General features: G+C 33.7%; 1 pseudogene; it reads right to left on the reverse strand.

Moving 5' to 3' along the window:
• Window positions 1-373: 373 nt before the first annotated feature.
• LOC124364832 lies at window positions 374-1659 on the reverse strand (annotated as a pseudogene).
• Window positions 1660-8893: the final 7234 nt, after the last annotated feature.

The raw sequence follows: 8893 nt of genomic DNA on the forward strand, positions 1-8893 counted from the left end.
TGAAGAGGATATGCTCAGCCTTAGTTTCTCTTCAGTATATCTTATCTCTGTGGTTAATTGGAGTGAGTCAGACATATCAAGTGTCAGTTTACAATCGTTCAGCAAACAATAATCTGGAACAAACTATGTATAGGTGTAAGGAAACAATATTCATATCTACTCGTGTTGCTTTTATTTATGTAAACTTTATTTGTTCTTTATTGTGTGGTAAAAAATAGAAGAAAAATAACAATTACTGTTCCAGGACTTAGAGTCACTCTCTCCACAGCTTAAATTAATACAAAATTATGATTCTTTTTCTTAGTAACCTATCTACAATACAGTGAATCTCCTTTTATCAATTCTATGAAGTTGTAAATAGGACAAGTTTTGTTTCCTTTGCGAAACAAATCATTATTTTAGATATCAAATTACAATACTCTGTTTAGCATTGACACAGTGGTACAGAAAAGCCATAATATTATATAGCTCATTCCAGAAATATCCAAATACGCAATGTATTGAGGCTGAATTAGACGTACGTAGAATTGAACAGAAAATAAATAATAAAGGGGGCTGCGGAAGAGGTCGTGGCGTCCTCATACTAAACCTGCCGCAGTCTGTTTAGGAGAATGATGGTGAGGATGTAGGCAGAGACTCTCGTTTGGTAACTCTAGGAGGTATAGCTTTTATAGGCTCGCTTTTCAGCTTGCTTGGGACTACGGAGGAAGTACTTTTCTTCTTAGAATCTTCCAGCCTCTCTCTTCTTAAACTGAACGCCTTGTTGTACCGGGTGTTGCTGGAGTCTCTGGCACTACTGTCTCTGTCTCCACTTGCGGTCGGCTCCACCATGTGTCCCAGACTGTTCTCTGCGTCAGACTCTCCACCCAAGTCTAGCGACAGAGATGCCCACACGGCCAAGGCTGACACCACTCGCTCTGTAGCCCGTAGATAACTCTCTGTCTCTATCTTGGACACCTCCTGAGCCGAGACAGGATAGGACTTGCGGCTCAGAGAAGGCCTTCGAGGCTCTGGGTAGTCACCTTTTAGAGGCTGGGTCATGGGAGGCAACCTGGACCTGGTGTTGACTGGTGAAGGTATCTTGGTAGTTGCCAAGCTGACAGTGCCAATTTTTCTGACAATAGTTCCTGTGCCTGCTCCAGTATGGTTGTTATGCTCCACCACTGAGGTCGCCCACTCGTTGATCCATGTCGAGTTTGTCTGCTGTGTTTTTTTTTGTATCCCCGGTCTTTGCTTGCACCCCGAACACGGTGTCAATGCTCTATCGTGCACTGGTCACCTCTGGGCTGTCCTTGTCGATGGTATAGGTGTCTGCCTCATTGGCCACGTCCGAACTAGTGTCATCCTCCCCACCCAGAAGTCTTGAGAATTCTTTACTTGTAAATTTAGTGGTGAGTTGAGTCATCCTTAAGTGCTCTAAGACTAAGCCAAGCCTCCTCTGTTAAAACTATAAATAATATTTATTTAGTTAATTATTTAAAACATTTTCAAAAGTGTCTTATAAAAATAAATTGAAACCAACCAAATCGATCGCAGACTGATTCCTTCATAACCTCCAATCCACCCGAGACTTCATTGTATATCAAATAGCAGAAGCTTTTAACCAATGAGGGTGAGGGAATCAAATCGCATAGCTGCTTAGGGCGGAGACCTCGACTGCAGTGCAGGCTATCTAAGAGTGGTAAACAGAATGATATGATCATGTAAATAGCATGCACAGTTGACTAGCAGTGATCTTTAGTTCTATTTCTACACTTGTGCTACAAGCAGTGTCACTAGAGGAAAACTAGGCACAAACTAACAAACTGGGGGCTTTTCCGGCCTTAGTTTTATAATTACCATAGTGAGCATTCTTCGGAGCCAAACCTCAAACCACTAGGCTCTGTCATTTAGCTAATTCTATTACTGGTGTGCTGTAGGGAAATAGATGGGCAGACAACTACTTGCATTAGACCAATAGGAACGTACATGCATTTGAAAAGTGATTTGTGAAGTTCATGAACTCTGTAAAGAATATTAAGTGTTTTTACGTATAGTGTTACTTAGAGTTTGACCAATTAATAATAGCCCATCAAGGAGTAAGGATGTCTAAACCACGGAAGCTATACAAGCCAATTTCAATTAGCAATACGAGTGAGAAAGATGTAGATATGTTACATCCAGATGTAGTATGCCTAAAATATGTTCTCGTCAATTGTTTGATATTTCCAGGTGATTTCACCCAAGACTCTACTTGCGTGTGAATTTTCAAGTTGTCCGAAACTACATGAACGTATCAGTATCAGGCTTGACATAGTACGGTTACATTTTATAGTAAAAGATAATCCTGGTTGTTGCTAATTATAACATATCTGTCTGGTGAAAATAGAACAGTAATTTCATGTTACTACGCTGACAACACTCATTTCTGTGATAATTGCCACATTCATCCGTATGGTTATAGTGATCCAGTATTAAACATTTAGATCTAACATCCAGTGATGTTAGATGTTAAAGGTTGAAGAGCAACAAGGTTGCTTTAATATTGCAGTTGAAGAGCACTCATTTTCTGTTTATTAATCATAATTACTTGTGGTAAAAATGTTGGAGATCCCATTCAGAACCATTTATTGCAAGGGAAGTGAGATAACAGTTACAGAGTATCATGTGGTAAACTCCTAACCTAGAGCAACCATCTGTTAAAAAGAACAAAAGTCTTGTAGATCTATTACCCCTAAGAATGCAAAATAATGATGTTTTTGAAATTTATTTTTTTTAAGGACACATTATGTAAAAAAATAAATCTCATCTTTTTACAATAAACATTTTAAAAAGTTAACCGACATAATATTTTGGAAACATTTCTAAAGGAATATAAAAATCACTAGGAGTACCAAAAGTGTAATTTATCTGATTACAATTTAAATATAATTAAAGTTGGGTGGCCTATATGTATTATTTTCTCTGGTAATGGAATTATTGTATCAATAAATCTATACTATTATATTAAAATCGAATAGTGTGTCTGTTTGTGTTACTTAATCACCAAAATACTGGACTGATCGTAATGAAATTTCACATGGTTATTCTTTGGTTAATAATTTCTGATTAACATATAGGGTCATTCCTATTTAAAAAATTCTTCCAGACTATGCCTCACTGATCTTAAAAGCTCCCTTAACACTTCATTATTCTTTATATTTATGGACTTGACTTATATCAGCTAATAGCATTTGTGTTTTTAATCACCTGGTTTAGTCAAGAATAATAAGTATAATAATATACAAATTTAAACAGGTGATAGTAAATATTAATTATATGTAAAAGCCAGTTACACTGTACAAATTTCATGCTGACGCACAGATGCTTGTCTCTGTGTGGGTTTGTTTTATTGGAATTTTATTCAAATACAGTAAATGCCATCATAAGCGTTTATTACACTTCTTACATCATGTATGTAGCGTGTTAACGGAAAAGCTGAGGATTTTGATTTCAGTTTCCCTTTAGTCATATGGTCTCTCTACACTGGCCTAAAATAGTCCAATTGTTACTTAATTCATTGGAACTATTCAATGAAATATGAAATATTGGAGAGAAATTTCACAGGTACTTCTATAAATATTTTTCACTCTCTGACTTTAGGGCCCTATCTTTAAACTTAAATCTAATATTGATTTGACTATCTTTTAGTGACAGTCACTTATCTCTGGCTTGTTTGGAATGCCACTTAAAAATTTAAGTGACCCTTTTTTTTCAAAATGAAATTGTTTGTAAATCCCTTAGTAACTGCTAGTTATTTTATAAAAACTATAATTCTAAAAGTTTTTCACTGCCTTCCAGGTATAGAAAGGATAGCTATTTTTTCGGATATGATTTGATAGGAAATAAAGTATATATATACAAGTTTTAGTGGTATATTTCACCATTGTAGTAGTTATTGGGTTAAAATGGAGCAGAAATATGTTGCTAATAAAATGTCAAGTATTAAGTGCTACTTAAGTTTGTAATTGGTGTTTTATATTAATATGATTGAATTTTGTATTCCACCATACCGCTACAAGATTTCCTGTTCTGTACAGAAATTCTTTCTTCTAGAACACATATAAAACATAATGTTAACAGATTTACAGTGTGGATATTGGCTATTAGCCTTCACTCCAGTTTACATTAACTCGGCCTACTACGTAGTTGTTTGTGTCTGTCTTGTTTGTTACTATGTAACGTTTTGAATTAGATATAATATTCATCAGTGAGAGTGTTTTAAGTAATAGAAGCTCTCTTGTTCATGGATCGTTCTTTCAATTTCTTTATGTTATGAATGATATGTCTTTAAATATGTCTTATTAAATCATTACAGAATGTGAAAGGATAGTATTATAAATAATGCCCACCTCATGTTCGATTATAAAATTAAATTGTTTTGAGTTCTAACCCTGTAAAGTTGATTGCCAAAATAGAGATTTGTGGTAAACTTAATGTCCGGAGCAAAGGACCATTGGTCATACGTCAACCGTTTTGTTAACATATTCATATGTCCAGAGTATATGTACTGGACAGGTTATTACATTTTTGACTAATTAGATGAGTTGTTAATCATTATAATAACTGTGTAATTACACTTCTTAAAATGGTAGCCATTTAAGATTTGTCACTTTCAAAAAAATATAAGTTTAATTAATGATAATACTTTTAGTCCTCTATTTATACATATTATCTTCTAGGCAATATGTGAAACAGTAACTTCTTATTAGGGATCTACTTAAGTATAATATTTATTTCCTTCTGAACAAAAAAAAAAAAACAATTCGTTAAATATTGAACTATTGAAATATTATGAAATGTAACTGAAAAATGTTTTGGCTTTCCAAGTACTGATACTCATTTAATAAGTGGCTTTTAAAAGGATGCCCACAAAAATTTGTCAGTTTCTTATTATAAACACATCGCTTTAGTAAGTTAATTTTAAGGGATCTGGATGGTCGGTTTATCTACTATTCGCAACACCATTCTCTTGACAGATTGGTATGAATCAGTCAGTGAACCAATATTACTAATCTTAATTACAGCAACTATTGGAATAGAGTGTTGGAGAGGGAACAAACATTTATTTAATCCTAAATCTGAACTTTAGGTTTGTGACGGAAATATAATTTGTGAGATACATTTAAAACACAATGACACAGTAATATACTTGGCTGCTATTAGAAAACATGCTCTTGTCATAGTTATCTATCGTCAGACACCACTATAATAGAACCGAGTAGGTGACTCATGATTCAGTCTGAAATGGTATCGATTCACCAACTCTCCACCTAGTATTCCAGCTCTTTTATATCTTGACAAAAACTTAGAAATAGAAGCTGAATTGCAGATTATGTGATGTAATCATACAGGCACTTCTGGACATTAAGTGATAAGAGTGCTAAAGGAAGACCATTCAGAGGAGGGGTACTTTCAGGACAGTGTCGTATCTGACCGTGTGGGAGCCAGATGTGAAGAATTTGCTTTTACTCACTAGTGTCTAATGTTCGGCAGGGAGTGTTGGACTACAACGGTGTTGACACTCGAGAATATACGGAGACTGAGAATGATGATATTTGTTTAGCAAGATAACAGAATGTCATTGGTTATTCTGAACAATGAGGGCTGTCACACTACCTTCCAGTGCAGGAAACAGCAGAGGGCTCAAGACGGGTACAATTGTTTGTGAAATGGTTACCCGTCAGTAGAATGTTTTTTTAAACGGACAAAAAGTACTAAAGATCTAGAAATCAGAATACCAGTATAGCGTACTGTCATAACTGATCTTCAAGTACAAATCTCAAGATTCTGGATGACGGATCTTTAGTTGACACCATCTTGATATGCACTAACATGCCTCCAAGAGGACTAAATGGAATTTAGTAGGTGAGAGTCCCATATACCATCGCTTAAGTCTTGATTGTGCGCACTGCCTTGCTCATTGTAAAAAAAGAAAAATATAATTTACAACAGTTGTGGTGTGTTGAATTTTCTTATAGTAGTAGCTCAATTAATGACACTTTTCTTTAGTAGGTAAAACCTTGTATAGTCAAAAACGAAGTTAGCCGCAAAAATTGTGAGGTTCTTGCTGTTCTGCTAATACAAAAGTTCTTGGGTCTCAGGGGAAAAAACAGAATTAAGGAAAGTTAACCTGCATTACATGCTTTTAACTGGGGTTATCCTAACTCAGTTTGGATGATACTGACAAGGTCCAAAAGTAATATTGTTGGAATCAGTTTGACTATTTTATGCACGGTAATTGTGTGAAATTGCCTGTATACAAATTATCAACCAAAACCAACGATCAGCTTAATTAAGCGGATGGTTGGTTTTGGTGGCATACCATACCTAAGGGTCCAACTCATAAATCCCTTTTATTTATTTCATAGAACCTTGTGTGGTTAATTATTCTAAGAGTAAGTGACACCAATAGTTTTAAATATACCATGTAACGAGTATTTTTAATTTACTGCCAGTTTATAGCATGCCACATGATGTTAAAGAAATGATTTTAATCTTTAACATACATGAAGAAAAAGTTGAAATTAAGTTACCTTGCATAAGCATTGAGTACAGGACAGTAGTGTTCGGTATGTGTGGTTTTTCAAGGATATTGTGGTTTAAATGTGGTTATGTCTGGTCATACTGATTGCTAAGCTATAGTACTGCCTTTATACACGATTAGCTTGCATTAAAAATTGTTTAGATTTCTTGTAATCCATTACATTACTAAAACTTTCAATAATAATTTTCATGATATCTTAGAAGTAGTAATTTGATATTAGGAACAGGAGCGTTTGTGATTGTTTTTCAGAATAATCTGATCATTGTGCAAGTGCTTTTTTTCAAAATCTTGCCTAAACTATTTAATTTTATGCCTAATGAAAACAGTTATGTAAGCATTGTGTTGTAAAGTTGGCTCATTGAATACAGAAACATTTGATTTGTATCGTATTCTTTATATAGTAGGAATTGAGAAATTAAAATAATATAATATAAAATGAAGATGGAAATAATTTTTTTATAGTAAGATATGAGCCAAACAGCACAGCAACCTGGGTACAAAGAACTGCACCAAATTGATTGAAAGAGCAGGATCACAAATTTTCAGAAGAGTAAAGACAAAATTATGCCTCATTGTAAACTTTTCAGATGGTTTTTAACCCCTACAGTACTGAAGAAAAATGGGGTCAGTTTAATTAGCATGCATTTAAAAAATGTAAATTCTATTTTTTCCAAAGTTTAAATTTGGTTTCCATTTCTTGGAAGAAATTTTTTTAAATTCCCTAAGATTTACAGATTTTACGTGTAGATGCACCATATGGTTATATCCGCATGCCACACCTCGCGTCATAAGATGCAAAAAGAATAACACTGGTTTTTGATTGATTTTTCATGCGCCACAATCTATTTTGCTTCCTGATGGTCACAAATCAATATATTTATCCATTGCTACAATTAGCAGCATTTTTGTGAATTATAAATGTACATAATAAATTTAAAAAAGACATACATGTTATGTCATTAACTCCATATTAAAGAGTTATCTTATGTTTAAAAAAATAAGACAAGCCAAATTTTTGAAAAAAATAAAAATATTAAATAGAGAATACTAATTAAAATTACAACTGTGTTGTATAAATTTACAATCTGTTTAAATGGTCTATATGTGTATATTTGGTTGTTTATTATTTGCTTCAGAGGTTAATGTACTCTGAAGATGGCTGAATGTAGAAACACATGTATTAAAAATAGATGTTTAAAAAGGGTTTTAGTTGATATTTATTGTACTAAAATAAGTCAGTATGGATATTCCAGTATGCTGTGCTTTAAGGGTTAAGTCAAGACCTTAAAAAATATGAGTTTTTAAATTATGGCTGTTAAGTAACTTTTTGTTTGGGGTGGCTAATTATCTATAACAAAATATTTTAGGTAAAGTTACATGAGAAATGTTTCAGGTCCAGCAAGTTTTAGAGTTGCTGATTAGAGTCAATATAAATCAATGTTTTTCATGATTTTGTTAGAGAGTAAAATTTAAACTAGTAGATACTATATCTATAGTTGGTTTTTGGTGCTTTGAGGTTATCTTGATAAAAAAAATTCAATCACGTGCTCAAGAAATTCTTAAATTACAACATATATATTCTATTTAAAGTTGCTTCTAAATGAGCGTTCTTTTAGCTTGTCTGGGCTAAAGTGAAAATTATTTAGATGAGAAAGTTTTTAACAGGCTTTCAGACATTCACCATTGTAATATGTAAAAAATTGGAAAAATAGAACACACTACTTTTTGAATATTTGAAACATGTTGACATACAACTTGTTGGATTAGTTCATCACCATATAATGCTGCCTTAAGGTTTTTTGACACCTGAAGAAGGTGTCAAGATTCCAATTCTCAAAACATAATTTTCTATTTTTGTAATATACAAGGATAGCAAATGTTGAAAACCTGCTATCTTTTCAATTCTTCCGTCCTCAATATTAAACAAGATTCACAATGTTATATACCATACCATTATAGAGCAAAGTGTTCTTAAAATCACCCAGAAGGATATTTAAAAAATAATAGTCAGTCATACATAATAATTTTACTAGGCCATGTCGGCTGTGACAGTTGTCACAAATTTTGTAAGTAAATACTGTAGGAGCTCACATGTGATGTAGTGAGGGACGTAGGGGAACGGGGTAGATTCGAGAGAATTCCTCCAACTAGCCATTTCAAAAATATGCAAAATATACACTTTCCCCACCCCCAGGTACCACAGTACCTGCCTACTCCAGTGTCATTTTTGTCGTCGTCAACCTATTGCATTTTTGAATCAATATTGGTAATTTCGGAATTATCGTACGTTTAACATATGTATAGTGCCTGTTTAAAATATTTACTTAT

The sequence above is a fragment of the Homalodisca vitripennis genome, chromosome 6 (assembly GCF_021130785.1).
Source record: "Homalodisca vitripennis isolate AUS2020 chromosome 6, UT_GWSS_2.1, whole genome shotgun sequence".
Taxonomy (NCBI): Eukaryota; Metazoa; Arthropoda; class Insecta; order Hemiptera; family Cicadellidae; genus Homalodisca; species Homalodisca vitripennis.